This window comes from Aplysia californica, unplaced genomic scaffold (assembly GCF_000002075.1).
Source record: "Aplysia californica isolate F4 #8 unplaced genomic scaffold, AplCal3.0 scaffold00232, whole genome shotgun sequence".
NCBI lineage: Eukaryota > Metazoa > Mollusca > Gastropoda > Aplysiida > Aplysiidae > Aplysia > Aplysia californica.
This window is the reverse complement of record NW_004797502.1, coordinates 473,111-488,439: the sequence shown is the minus strand read 5'-3', so window position 1 is coordinate 488,439 and position 15,329 is coordinate 473,111. Positions and strand designations below refer to the sequence as shown.

Sequence of the window (15,329 nt, the reverse complement as noted above, 5' to 3'; positions counted from 1 at the left end):
GTGTGTGTGTGTGTGTGTGTGTGTGTGTGTGTGTGTGTGTTTGTGTGTGCGTGCGTGCTTTTTCTCATTAACACGAAGACTTAAATGGAGCTTGTTAAAGTGACGAACTTAAAACTCTCAAAGTCAAAGGAAATCACATTGATGAGCTACTAATTAAAGCAGCCCAAGCACCCCGAAAGCAAACGAATCTGAACAAATCAATAATATTTATAGCAGTATTTGCAGCAACTACCAAAGAAGGGAGAAAAAAACAACAAACAAATATATTATAATATATCTTAATTTTGGCTCACTCTACTCTTAGGGACCCTTGCTTTTCTTCCTCTTCAGTGAACTTGCAGGTACATGTACAGACTTCATCATAAGTTAAGGACCACTTTGCAAACACTTTAAGTGGTCTTTTTGGGTCGACCTTGGACTGATCCATCGGCTTGATGGCGCTGCCTCAGGCGGACAATGACAGAGTGTGACACTGCAAGCCTTCTGGCAACTTCTCGGGTCCCAACTCCATATCCTGCAGTCATGCCACCGTCAAAGTCTCTCAGCTTTCAATACTTTCATCTTGGTGATATGTTGATGCGATACTGGATTTTGCGCAGTCGGCGGCTTATATTGCCACCAAAGTGAGCACAGTTCGAGACGTACGTCCGTTCATGACGTACACCAGAAATTTTAACTGAGGAATGTCCGTGGTGTCGCACACAAGTCGATAAAAAACAGCAAGTTTGGCTAAAATTCCCAGAGGATTTCCGTGCTGCTTGTGGTGGTTTTGTTCTTCAGGAAGCTTTGCAGAATGCATTGGTAACCCATTGACACTTTCAAAGCAAAACATTTTGATACATTCCTTGCTGTCATTTTTTTTCGGATTAAAAAAAACACCCAATAACCCACGGCTGTCTGTCAAGGTGGTTCTTAACTTATGTTGAAGTCTGTAGTTTTATTGGCTAGTTAACACAAGGCGCAGGCTCACAGGCATCGGTGCATGGTCTCTGCTCTTGATAATTTTATTTTATGATTTACTGACGACAAGACATCTAAATCACTTACCAGACTTAATTTTAAATGGGTTTTTCTTAACGTGAAATGGAAATGTGATCCTTAATTGGTGCAAGGTCAAGATCTGCCATTAATAAAAGACTTTTCTTCTCTAAAATCGTCTCCTTTCACCCCCTTTCCTGCTCTCTTGCAATATTCTTTCGTTTGCTTTCGTCTCCTCTTTCTGCCCCCACCCCCTCACCTCCTTTGCCCCCTCCTCTGGGCTCCTACTCTTTCTGCAGCCTTTCTACTACTACTCCTTGACTCCTTCTTACAGCTGTCTTTCTGCTACACCCCTGATCTTCTGGTATGAAAGATCTACACCTAGCCTTCTCAGACAAGGGTGAAAAATCTCGGAGGGCCCGTGTGCCAGTTGCGCACGTTAAAGATCCCTTGGTGGTCTAAAATCGATAAGAGTAGGCTTCGGCCACCACCCGGGCAAAATTCAAATTTTCCTACCAATTAAAAGTATTAGGTGTGTCCCGCGCGCTCATATGACTTCATGCAGTTGCGAGCGTCGTAAAACACTTACCAAAAAATAAAATAAATTAATTTAAAAAAATAAAAGGACAAATTACTCTGCCAATCTAGGAACCTGATCTAGTAGAGTACGACGTGAGGAGGTCACACACTGAGAACAAGCTTGTGACGGAAGCCTTCGGCCGCAAACGCACTGACTTCAAATTCCCCACTTTTTCAACCCCCCTTGTTTGTTTGTTTAGTATAGGGTTTTACGGCGCTCGCAACTGCATAAGGTCATATGAGCCCGCGGGACACACCTAATACATTTTCGTGGGTAGGAAATTTTGAATTTTGCCCGGATGGCGGCCGAAGCCTACTCTTATCGATTTTAGACCACCACGGGATCTTTAACGTGCGCAACTTGCACACGGGCCCTCCGAGATTTTTCGCCCTTGTCCGAGAAGGCTAGGTGTAGATCTTTCCTACCAGAAGATCAGGGGTGTGGCAGAAAGACAGCAGTTAGGAGGAGCCAAGGAGTAGCAGTAGAAAGGCTGCAGAAAGAGTCAGGAGCCCAGAGGAGGGGGCAAAGAAGGTGTGGGGGTGGGGGCAGAAAGTGGAAATGAAAGCAGACAACAGAACATTGTTAGAGATCAGGAAAGGATGTGAAAGGAGACAATTTTAGAGAAGAAAATTTTTTGGTCGCTACCCGGAATCGAACCCGGGACCTTTGAATGAGAGGCCAACACCTTAACCTCTAGGCCACGAGAGCCCCCCCTTCAACTCTCCGTTTTGGGGAGGGAAAGTTTGAGTTGATTAGGGCCTACACAAACGTACTGACTTCACATTCCTTACTCTTTCGTGATTTTGGGAGAAGTAATTCGAGGCTAGCTAGGCCAAACGCCTGCGAGTCATGGACACTAACAGCAGAATTAGAGAAAAAGATTCAGACCACAGAGATGAGATATTACCGCAGACTCCTTGACATCTCGTACAAAGATCACGTTTCAAATGCTGAAGTACAAAAGAGAATCACCAACTTAGTGGGGCAATATGAAGATCTACTGACCACATTGAAGAGACGAAAACTAAAAATATGGTATGGGCATATCGCAAGATCCATAGGACTTGCCAAAACAATCCTGTAAGGAACCGTATAAGGAAAGAGAAAGAGAGAAAGGCAGAGAAGGAGATGGGAGGACAACATTACAGAGTGGACAGGAAAGACGATGGGTGACAATCTGAGGAGAGCAGAGGACAAAAATAGATGGCGAGAGCTGATTTCCAATGCAGCAGTGCCCCAACGGTTGCCCCAACCACGGGGTAGAAGAAGAAGAAGAAGAAGAAGAAGAGTCAAGGCCTACACAGGGCTATCTGCAACCGGCGGTAAGATTGCTTAATCAGAATGGAGGCTATCAGTGTGTTTGCTTTACAGCTTTGTTTGTGTAATCAACTCAGGACTTTCCCTCCCAAAAACGGAGAGTTGAAAACGTGGGGAAAGTGAAACCAGTGCGTTTGCAGCCTTAGAGGGCTGTAAAATTGTAAGAAGAATTTTTTTCTTTAGAAAAATTTTTCCGTCGCTGTCAGGTTTCGAACCCAGGACCTATTGAGTGAGAGGCAAACACCATACCTGTAGTCCTGTAGACCACGATAGCCCCAAAGGAAAGGTCTATGAAACAGGAGCACCTTTGAACGGCGAATCTATTATTGTTCAACTTTCCTTTGATCTTAGGCTATTTTCTGAAATACTTTGAACGATTAAGTCGTAAGACCGGCGTCTGTGGTGTAGCAGTTGGGCGCTTCGCTATCGCTCACAGGAGACCAAAGTTCTATTCCCAAGGGGGGAGAAATGTTATCAAGTATCTCAGGCTTTCAGCTGGGATGCTGTTTGTATCCCTCTCAGCCCGGGTTGGTCCTGACATACAGGGTCGGAAGTCTGCCTGCTAAATGAGCTATATTGCGTTCGAGGGGGCGTTAATTATTATATAGGTAATTACATATAAAGTCAAAGTCATACATAATCGAAATACAGACTGAAATGAAGAGTGAAAAATCGAACAAGCTAAAACGAATAAACGTGTTTTAGATTAATTAGCAGAAACAAGAGACCAGGCTTTCGGTTACGGTACCAAAGTAAAGTACTAGTTCTCTGCCAAGCATTGTCAGTTTAAGTACACATGTATTCATTAAGTATCGATTACAAAAAAAAATCGTTGTTCGAAGCAAAGATCCTATACAACAAGGTGATTCATTCGGCCAAACGGGGGGAGGAAAATGTAAGAAAAGTGTAAAGGGGGTTTGGGGGGGGGGGGGGGGGGGCAAAAATCCCCGAAAAGGTGTAAGAATAAGATTGTATTTGAACAGCCCCTAAACCACACTGGTCACACCTGCCCAACGTCAGCGGGAGTTGAAATTGAAGGACCTGATGCATGTGTCAGGGGACAAACTGTTTTTGTACACCATGCAACCTCTATGCAGTTGGGTTTTTGTTTGTTTTTGTTTTGTTTTGTCTTTTGGTACTGTAGACATTCATATTTAACTTTAGATTTTGATCTAACAAAACTCACGTTGGTTACTTTGATTGCAAATAGCATACCAACAATGTATTCCAATAATTCCATGACATTTTTAGCTATACACGTCCTGCAACTTTTCTTGCAACTTTTCTTGAAACTTGTGTTGATTTTTCTTGCAACTTTTTGCAACTTTTGCTATTTTCAAATGCAACTTTCTCTGAGGACAGGCAGATAGAACTTTGTAATTCTGTGGTCGCGAAAAGTCCGTCGTTCGATGGCGTGCTCCCGTGAAATCAAGAGAAGGGCAGAATTCTCAGACCATAGGGAAAACAGTTTTGTTTTTTAAAGTTGTATGTTGGGCTCTCATGTCTGTACACATTCATTATGACACAGTCACGAATGGCTGGCTCTCTTGTGTGTAACATAATACACGTAATAGTATTTGCCGCGTGCTTTTTCAACCCCCCCCCCTCTCTCTCTCTCTCTCTCTCCCTCTCTCTTTCTCTCTCTCTCTCCATAGAGCACGGTCGTGCAGTGCCGCCCAAATTTTTTTAATGTTCTATTACGTAAAACTCCCACAATAATGAAATAAAAGAAGCCAGAAACGAACACTAGCCAAATAGTACATCAAAACAAGGTCCTCATCGGCGCCATAACAGTCATTTCTGTTTCTGTAGCTCCGTAAAACATCTACTATGCCTTGCCAAAGTCCACGCACTTTAGCTAAACATAATAGGATATTCAACAGTGTAACCTGACCTATAAATCGCTCTCGTGGATGACCCAAGCGATGACGGCACTCGTAGCGAGTTTGGCGGTAAATTAATATTAATAAGACGGCTCATCTCAAATGTGCTCCTGCCGAATAGCGCCAAAACATAGCCCGCAGTAGGCAGTCTAAAAATAAACGCTGTAGACCGTGCACTATTCTTTGCAAATATTATGTGAGCCCTGGAGCAATCCAACAGAGTGCTCAAGTGAATTGTGATTTGTTCATTGTCTGTCTTGCCTCTATTTTAAGTGGCTCTGTGACCGTTAACCTGAGGGAGGTGAACGGGACGGTCCTATGAGTTGTGCCTTTGAATGGTTTTGTAGTGGAGTAGTGAAAATTATTATTTGAGAGTTCAGTTTCAATACAGGATGAACAAAATTGATGTTTAGCTAACAAACAAATTTAATACTAGAAATCAAAACGACAAGTAAAAAGAATGAAAATAAAAGCACGAGGTCCTCCCTCACCAACCCAAAGATCCTAAAATTATACACCGTCTCATTTACTATGCCCTTGACTATCTACAGCATGCGATAGCTTAATTGTGCACGTCCACTTTTTAGCCCCACGAGCCACCCCTGACGCACACACACACACACACACACACACACGCACACGCGCGCACACACAAATATTGAGGAGAGAGAGAGAGAGAGAGAGAGAGAGAGAGAGAGAGAGAGAGAGAGAGAGAGAGAGAGAGAGAGAGAGAGACAGAGAGAGAGAGAGAGAGAGACAGAGAGGGGGGAAAGAGAGACTGAAGGAGAGAGAGATAGAAAGAGAGACAGATAAAGAGAGATGGATAGAAAGAGAGCAATAAAGAGAAAGAGACAGAGATAGAACGACAAAGCGATAAAGATAGACAGACACAGATGTGGGTGAGAGGCACAAATGATACAAAACTGGCCACATGACAGTCCCTTTTATCGATATCGATGACCGATCAAGACCGATTAGGTCTCAACCCTAGGCGATCATAAATCGATTATATGACCGTCTAGTCTCAACCCCAGGGGTACTGATGTCCCTATAGCCCTAGACGGTCATATGATCGCCTAGCTATAGCCGTAATCAACCGTGACAAGCGCATTCACTGATAACTTCATTTTTCTGATTCGAGTGCTCCGTATCTTAGTTTTTAGATATCCTTCCATGGATATTGTGGACGGCTATCTCTAAACGGATAATGCTAGTGAACAGGGGCGAAGGCTGACTTGTTTGACAGGGTAATCAAAGTGAAACGGGACCAGATATGGCCTGTCACAAGAATCTTACTCGAGGCGGCGACTCTGAGTTGTGAATAAAAACAAATCCGGAATCATATTGTATGTTCAACCGCCAAAATAATCGGGAAAGTATCTTATTAAATATCAGTTTCAACTAAAATTAAATTTAGCTTTAGATGTGAATACATAAATACAAAGCAAAGAAGCAGAGATGTCAGTACTAGATCTATATGTTATAGATCTACCAGTAAGTCTAACTCTTTGGTAGAACATGACAATTATCATTTTTTAAATTTCACATTTGGCTGTTTTTGTTAGCCTTTCGCGGCCAGGAGCTGGTGTCATAATCGAGGTCACGATCTGATTATAGGACGGTAAAAAGTCGAGGAAAAAAACAAGCACACACAGCAGTCCAGAGATTATTAGGAGTTAGTTCCCCTCACATTTAATTTTGTGAGGTAGACTCGACCAGCGTTAGTTAGCATACATAATCAGGGCTTGAGATTGATTATATCTGTGGCCCCAAAGGGGTGAACAGTGTATATGTGGCCCGTGGCAATGAAATAGCTTGGACTGTTATGTACATGTTCTCTTCAACTCTATTGGTCGACTCTTCCAGACTCACTTTAAGCTTACTTAATCAAAGCTTGCCACTGCTTATGGAGTGACCCGAGAGGGGTGAGGAGGCTATTTCTGTGGCCGTGAAACCGTTTTGAATGTTAGGCATTCTGTTCATTGTTGATTACGAACGTCTTTTTACATTTAATTTAAGAGGTTTACGTTTAAGGATGAATTTGACAGCGACAATGTTTCAAAATTAGGAAGGGAAGCAGTGATTATTTGATTATATAGACGCTTCGCCCCTGCTAGTGAAGATGATGATGATGATGATGATGATGATGATGATGATGATGATGATGATGATGATCTTGCCACACAAAGACACACACACACACTCACGGACACACAGAGAAACACACAGAGAAACACATCCATACACACACACACACACACACACACACACACACACACACACACACATACAGACAAACACACAGACACACACAGACACACACAGACACACACACGGAAACACATCCACACACACCCACACACACACCTCAGTGCTTTCTTGTCCTATCTTCATTTTTAATAACAGTGAAAACAGTTTATAACAAAGAGTGAGCTTAAGTCATATTTTCAATTTTTTTAAAAATGGAGATAAGACAAGAAAGCACAGAGGTCACGATCTCTTACCTCTGCACAAAATACTTCACGTGTGAAGGTCTTGTCGAACCATTGCCACACTGCTACTCTGTGACTACCTTGTCTGAAGTTACACCGATGTTTTATCGGTTCTACATAAATTGTGTTTCTCTTTCAGTACCGGTTTCGAGGAATACTAAATTATTACTCATTCATGGCAGGTGTGACTTCAGCAGATGATTTCAGAAGTGAAACCGAAAGTGAAAAAAAATATGCCCATGCCGGTGTATGTGTGCGTGTGTGTGTGTGTGTGTGTGTGTGTGTGTGTGTGTGTGTGTGTGTGTGTGTGTGTGTGTGTGTCTTTCTGAGCGTAGCACCGATATTTCAGCGCAAATCCACACCCCTTGAGTACTACGTGTCGCCGATAGAATTATAATATTTGGCAATGAGGGGGCGCCTCAGTTTTGTTTCGGTTTAAGATGATCTGTCATTTTAAAGCACTGATTATGAATATTAAAAAATTGGAAAGGATTTAGGAAACGAAAACGTATAGTTTCTCTTATTGTAAAGACTCACCATAGAGTTACCTCCTTTTAAACCTATAGTGTACATCAATGAGACTCACTACTCACGCCATAGATGTACACTATAGTTTAAAAGGAGGTAACTCTATGACTCACGCTCAAGTCCGATGACTGACGAGCGTCGGATGCAAACTTTTAAAGGTTTATCTACAGGGTTTTTGATACATGTAGCCTATAGCATTGAACAGTTCTTATTTTCGGCACAAATTTTCAATTAAAATTTGTGTTAAGTTCAGCTGGCGCTGTGCACATGTAATAATTGTTGTTCTACTCGTTTTTTTCCATGGCAATCGCGCATGACACATCTACATAAGGTAAGGCTTGCAACAATTTGTCCCTCGTCTGTCTATAAATCAGTGTACCGTACCACTAGTCTATATGGTAATCGTTGCTAATTCTTTATACTTTATACTGCTAGCGCCTCTGTACCACCAACTTCATGCTCGTCCTAAGGTAGGCGGTATAGCGGGGTTTGACTGTACTTATGTTTATTATGTGTGTGTGTAGTATATATATATATATATATATATATATATATATATATATATATATATATATATATATATATATATATATATATATATATATACACACACATTTGTTTATATATATATATATGTATATATATATGAATATAAAAATTAATATAAAATAAATGAATTTTAAAGAAAATGATAAAAAAAAATTTTGCCGACTCATTCTCCGTCCCCCAAGGTTGGTAAACAAGATTATCGAGCACTTTGTCTTCTTGGATAAAGACGAAAAATCTCGGTGGTCGTTACGCACGGTAGTTGACAACCGTAAAAGCTTAGATCTTACTCTAAGGCCGCCACCCGGGCAAAATTCAAATTTCAAAATATCTTTCCACAGAAAATGTCCCTGCCACACCTGTGAAATAGTTAGGCACAAAAATACACCTTCCTTGATCCAAAGGTACAAACGATGTATCTTATTAGGAGTATAACAAGGAAGTCAAAATTGAAATTATGGACAGGATTTGTACACATGCAAGTTTAGTTTTGATAGAGGTTTTACGGCGCTCGCAATTGCATAAGGTCATATGAGCGCCAAGATGTGGATGTCAACAGAGAAGTCCTTACAGGGAATCAGACTTACTCTGCTCTCCTCTCTAGCTTCAGCAGCACAAAGTCTGCTTCGACTATCAAGGCACCCCGGAAATAGCGGGTCACAAGAGAGTGTCAAACATACAAAAGGAGTACAGGAAAATGACGATAGTAAGGATTAGGAAAGAAAAAGCAGCAGTTCCCTGTAGATAGTTCAGGCACAGTTATGAGCATGACATTGTTGGATCAGCCCAATTACAATTCTAATGTGCACTAGAACGAAAAATGCCCCCCCTCCCTTTTTGGGAATGGCCTAAAGACACTTCAGTCAGTGGCACCCCCCGGGGGGTACACATGCACGGGCAATTTACTTCCTCTATGTTTTCATAGAAAGACCAAACAATCTGTTTGAAATGTACATATTTTTACGTCCCCCATCGACACAATTTAGACCCTTTAAGAGGCGGATACCCGACCCGGGTTGAGAAGGAATACAACATCCCAGGAGAAAGACCGAGCGAGATACTCAATAAAACATTTCTCACCCGTCGGGAATCGAATTTAAGTGTCCTGGTTGCGACAGTGAAGCGCTTTATCGCTACACCACAGACGTTGGTGTAGAAGAACCATAGAGTTATCTCATTTTAAACGAACCAGTGTCGAGGTCTTACGACCCCCCCCCCCCCTCCTCCCCATCCCGGAGATAACGTTACACGACATGCTACAGGCATGCCTTTATCAAGTCACGACTCATAAACACAGTTTCCGTTGAAAGATCAGTTTCGAGGGCTTAGGACCCCCCCCCCCCCTACACACACACAAAGATAACGTAGGCATGCCCTCTCAAGTCACGACTATAAACATAGTTTCCTTAGAAAGACCAGTGTCAAGGGCTGAGGGACAAAAACAACAACAACAACAACAACAACATCAACAACAACAAGAAAACAAACAGTAATGTGGACACGTCATGTCATAAACATGCCAAAACCGAGATAATTGCTTACTTAGAAAGATCGTTGACGGATCAGTCACAAGAACGAAGGAAAAAAAATGCAAACTGTAATATAATTGATCTAGCTCTATAGATCTAGCTCTAAACGCCCCTTGGCATTCCTAGGATAGATATCTAGAGGCCGAATGCTTTTCCAAGAAAATCTTTGGCGGCTCAGATTTGAATCCGGCACGTTTTTTAAAATCAGAAATAAATAGCAATAGCTGTAGGAACTAGGCACTGTCTTGACATGCACCCACGTGGCCTGCCCTAGGCCTACTGATACACGTACTATAGCAGATCTATAGCAATAATCTGTTATGTGTGTTAAATATTTTTTGCTTTCAATTTGTTCTCTCTCACCCCCCTCCCCCCGCACACATTGTTGCATTTATTTCAGGTCAAGATGTCTCCCGCTTGTTATGGGGGGCCTTAAATTTTTAAAGCTAATCCTATTGCATTTTATTTTATTTTGTTCATAGGATGATCGAGCGACTAGGGGCTTAGACTTAGATCTATATAATTATTATGTTTCTGTCATTGTTTGCCGTGTTAGTCCAACGACAGGAGGCACACCACTACCTCAGTTGCCATCATGCAGGACCCTCAGTAATATGCTGGTAGGCATCGAGGAAGTAGCACACTAGGAAGTAAATGAATTAAAATAAATTACACTTATTTGTCCACCATGGGTAAATTTGGGTTACGATGGCAAAGTAAATAGGGCCTGCATAAATAATTACACACACAACTATACTGCGGAGTCCATTTAGACCGAACACGGTTAATCCGAAAAAAGCGGTAAACTGAAAGAAGATAAAATCGGAGATTTAATTTCTTCTATTTGAGCAACCTCTCTAAAGCCCAAACCCGGCTGAACCGATGAAAATACGGTGGCCCCGCATATATTTCGGTTTAAGCAGCCTCTGCTGTACTCTAAGAATACCAAAAAAACAATAATTATTATACCAATGCAGAACAGTTTTACGCACGTGCCATAGCTGGTCGCGACTGTGCAGCGCCCTGTTCTCTTTTCTTTTTAGTTTTTAGTTTTTGTTTTGTTTACTTTTTGTGGCTAGGGTTATCGTGCACTGCTCAATAGGGTTCGGCAGGTACCGGTACCCAGTACCGGAACTCCCGGTTTTACCGGAGGAGGTGTCAGTACCGGCACTTGGCCTCCATTACCGGCTCTGGGAAGGAGCCGACACCAGCGGGTTTTTTTTAAACCGGACCCTGGAAGTGTGCAGTGTGTAGGCCTACCTGGTGTGACGTCAGATGCACAACGCAGCGGATGACCTTGATACATGACTTCAGATTCAAAACTGACCTTAAAAAACAGTTCTACGTGAGACACTTTGCTAATTTTGATACGCTGATTCCGAAAATGAAATACATGTGTACTTTTTATCTGCGATAATTATTTTAAAAAATCTGCATGCAAAGCAGTACCGGTACCGGTACCGATCGGAGGTTCTCGACACCCAGTGCCCGGAAAGGACCGGCACTGGGATTCGCCGGTGCTGCCCAGCACTACTGCTCAAGCACACACTCCAGTGACAACCCATCTAAACCTCGTGTCACCGATATCTGCAGGACATTATTTTTTAGTTAGATCTCAAAACTCACTACTCACTACATGTACTCACTCGACCACTAGACACCTCGCTCTGATAACATATTCTTACGTAAGCTTCTAGCAGGGTGACTGCCAGTTTCCAGGCCCCGGGAATCCCGGGGATTACCCTGGAATTTGATAAAAATCGCCGAGACCCGGGAATGGCCCGGGAATTTGAGGAAACCTGTAAACTGCTGCGGGGAAAAACCTGGAAGACCTGGGAAAGTACATAAAGTGCTCGACTATTTCAAAAATCAAATCTGATAAGGTCAGTAAGTTCATTTTTGCCGGTCGCAACTGTGAATTTCGTTCGGCTTTTCTCGTCCTAGAGTACGTTTCACGCGAACAGGCAGCTAAGCCGGCAGGCGGAAGTTTATGTGACACCGAGGCTCGATGGGGAAAGTTATTAATATTATTATTATTTTTTTAATAGGGGTTTTTACGGCGCTCGTAAATTGCATAAGGTCATATGAGCGCCAAGGAGTGGGTGTCAACAGAGAAGTCTTTACAGGGAATCAGACTTACTCTGCTCACCTCTCTAGCTTCAACAGCACAAGGTCTGCTTCGACTATCAAGGCACCCCAATATGTAGTATATTCTGCTCTCTCTCTCTCTCTCTCTCTCTCTCTCTCTCTCTCTCTCTCTCTCTCTCTCTCTCTCTCTCTCTCTCTCTCTCTCTCTGTGTATATAAATATATATGTGGACCTCTAGAGATATATATATATGTATATATATTATACATAATTTAATATAATATATTATATAATATCTCCTGCTCTCCTCTCACCTCAAACACCACCACCACCACCAACAACAACAACAACAGCACAACCACAAACAACAACAGTAATAACAACAAAAACAACAGCAACATTAATATATATATATATATAATATCATCATCATCATCCAGTGCCAGATGTGCGACAGACATCGGCGATCATGGTTCTCCATTCATTCCTTTGCTCGGATGCTCTAAAAAAAAGCCACGTTTCTCTGATCTTTCCCTGTTACCCATTTGTTTAGGTTCCGCAAGTATGTTGTTCTGGGCCTTCCCCTGCCTCGCTTGCCCTCAATTTTGCAAGTGAGAGCTAGATGTTCAAGACCCTTATGTCTATTTATGTGTCCCAAAAGCTGGGTTTGTCGTTTCCTGATTGTTTTTAACATTGAGCGTCCCACGTGGGCCTCATCAAGCACTACCTCATTTGATTTCTTTTCCTTCCACGATACTCTTAACAGTCTCCTAAGAAACCACATTTCTGTTGCTTCTATTTTATTTTCACTGTCTTTAGTGATTGTCCAGCATTCACAGCCATATAGAAGGTTTGACAAAACATAGCATTTCAGAACTTTCATTTTGGTGTTCATTGAGATGTTTCTATTTTTCAGGATTGGGCTCATTTTATTGAAACTAGCCTTAGCCATTGTAATTCTCCGTCTTACTTCTGTGGAACATTTGGCATCAGATGTTATCATATATCCTAGATATTTAAACTGTTGGACTTGTTTGATCTTTTCACCTTTGCTAATGAGATTACAACAAAGCTTTGCTGCTTTTTTGGATATTGCCATGCATTCTGTTTTCTTTACATTCAACACTAATCCTTTACGTTCACTTTCTGTTACAACAGTATCCAGAAGCAGTTGAAGGCCCTTTTCTAAGCCTGGTATCAAAACTGTGTCATCTGCATACCTGATGTTATTAATCTTTTCTCCATTTACTTTGAGAACTGGACATTCTTCTATGTTTCTAAGGATTGTTTCACTGTACACGTTAGCGTTTTGGTCCCAGTACAAATTCTAGATAATTCTTAGATCTTTTTCATCTATGTCTAGCTTTTTCAGTATTTTAAATAGCTCATCGTGTCTAATTTATCGAACGCCTTTGAATAATCTATGAAGCGTAAATACAGACCTTTCTGTGCTTCAATAATCTTTCCATTAACATTGTTAAGGTGAATATAGCATTTTTGGTGCCCTTGTCAGGAACAAAGCTGAATTGCGTTTTACATATCTCTGGTCTTACACTTTTTCTCAATCTTCCAATTACTATTCGCAGCAATATTTTTGTAAAAAATGACTCTTAAGGCTAATTGTTCTAAGCATATCACACCCAGTGGCACCTGGTGTTTTAGGTAAAGCTATAAAAACTGACTTTGTCATATCTTCTGTGATCTCACCGCTGTTATAAATAGCATTGTTGTTATTTTGTTAGTTCTTCAAGCGAGACAATTACTTCAACTGGAATATTATCTGGCATTGTGGCTTTTCCTAGTTTCATTTTCCTAATGGCAGTTTGTACTTCTGCTTTTAGTATTGGTGGTCCATTTATTTCATTCTTTTTTTTTACCTGGTTTTCTCCTATATTATCTTTGAAAAGTTCTTCTATGTATTCTTACCATCTGTTTAAGACATCCCCGTTGTCCATTAAAATATCTCCTCCTCTTGATCTGATGCATCCTGTATTTGAGCATCCTTTTATCCCACTTACTTCTTTGATTTTGGAATGCATGTAGTTGCTGTCTTTGTTTTGGTTTTTCTCTATTTGTTGATACTGATCATTTATCCATGTTTCTTTTGCTTCGTTACATTTTTTCTTTATTTTCCAGTTTAAGATGTTGTACTTTTCCACATTTGATTTTACCTTTCTTCTCTCTTCCATTAGTTTTAGTATGTCCTGGTTCATCCATTTTTTATTAGCTTTTTTAGTTTTCGGGGGGATATTTTCTTTCACAGCTTCCATTACTGAGTCTTTCATTTTCCTCCATAGTTTTTCCGATTTAGTAATGTTTTCCAAAGCTTGAAATTTATTGCTTACATCTATGGAGAAACGTTCTTTCAGATCTTGATTTGTCTTTCAAAGACCATATCAAATTTTGGTTGGTACTTTGACTTTTTTAGTTTCTTCAGTCTTACCCTCATTTTACACATGACTGGTACATGGTCACTATCACATTCTGCTCCTGGCGGCAGTGATTTTGATGATTTAATTGTATTTCTAAAACGTTTCTGAATAAGTATGAAGTCAATTTGATTTCTACTTCTATCGCCAGGACTCTTCCCAGTGTATCGTCTTCTTGGGTGATTTTCATACCAGGTGTTTGATATCATAAAATTATTTTCTCTGCTCCATTCTACCTGTCGTTCCCCTCGTTCATCATCTTTACCCAGTCCTCATGGCCCAACTATATCTTCTATACGAATACTTCCTACTTTGGCATTAAAGACTCCCATGACTATCTTTACATCTTTTGATTTTAACTGTTTCATTGCCTTATCAAGGTCTTCATATAAAATCGCCATTTCCTCGTTGTCGTGCTCTGATGTTGGTGCATATATTTAGAAGGCACCTATGTCAAAAGGTTTTCCCTCTAATTTTGCCACGATGACTCTATCTGACACTCCCCTAAATCCTTTGATGCTCTTTGCTGTTTCTTCGTCAAATAAAATTCAGACTCCTCTTTCATGGGTTTTTCCTCCCGAATATTCAATTGTTTTGGATCCTCTTTTAATCAAGCCTGCCCCCTCCCATCTAACTTCTGAAAGGCCTAACATAAAATTTAGCTTCATTCTGTCCATTTCCTGCTCTATAATATAATCTAATTTGCCTTTCTGGTACATTGTTCTCACATTCCATGTGGCTATGTTAAGTTGCTTATTTTTGCAGCCGGTAGCTGGATGACGATCGGGCGCCACCTGCTGCCCGTGGCGGTCCCTACCGAGAGGGGAGTTCAGAGCTGGATCATGAACCCCCTTAACGCTGTTATCTGACTTTTCCATGACTATTCTTGGGATATTACAGCAGTGGTTTCCCGTTGCCCTACTGCCGGTTTGTGTACAGTTTTCTCTGCTATCCTTTGT

The 15,329-nt window shown here is 41.3% G+C and overlaps 1 protein-coding gene across 4 annotated transcripts in view; it reads right to left on the bottom strand.

Annotated features, from left to right (window-relative positions):
- LOC101845623 overlaps window positions 1-7,411 on the bottom strand; it is a 51,175-nt gene extending 43,764 nt beyond the window's left edge. The window contains exon 1 of one of the 4 annotated variants that reach the window (XR_001184920.2): window positions 7,263-7,411. The gene's annotated coding sequence lies outside the window, so the exon portion shown is untranslated. The remainder of the gene's footprint in view (window positions 1-7,262) is intronic. The other 3 variants (XR_004858621.1, XM_013083445.2, XM_005099996.3) reach the window with 3 other exon arrangements.
- Window positions 7,412-15,329: the final 7,918 nt, after the last annotated feature.